Here is a 445-nt window from a genome sequence, read left to right as displayed (position 1 = left end):
GGGGGAGGGCATTGAGTTTGAAGTGTAAGCCTTTGATTAAAACTTAGTAAATTTTGTCCGATATAGCCATATCGCTAGCCATGGCCTCGTGAGTGAGCATATCTTGCAATTTACTAGTTCACCATGATTCTAGGGTAAGCGATTTACTAGTTATTCGAGGGTAAAGGAATTGAGTTTGAAGTGATCGTCGTGGCAAAGTGAGTAAGCATATCTTGCGCGCTAGCCATGGCCACATGAGTGAGCATATCTTGCAATTATTGTTTTCACCATGATTCGAGGGGTAAGAGATTTACTAGTTCACCATGATTCGAGGATAAAGGAATTGAGTTTGAAGTGGACGGCCACATTCACCATGATTCAATTGAGGGTAAAGGAATTGAGTTTGAAGTGGTCGCGTGAGTAAGCATATCTTGCGATTTATTAATTCACCATGATTCAAGAGTAA

The sequence above is a fragment of the Ipomoea triloba genome, chromosome 5 (assembly GCF_003576645.1).
Source record: "Ipomoea triloba cultivar NCNSP0323 chromosome 5, ASM357664v1".
Lineage (NCBI taxonomy): Eukaryota > Viridiplantae > Streptophyta > Magnoliopsida > Solanales > Convolvulaceae > Ipomoea > Ipomoea triloba.
The sequence above is the reverse complement of the archived record's forward strand: the minus strand, read 5'-3'. Positions refer to the sequence as shown.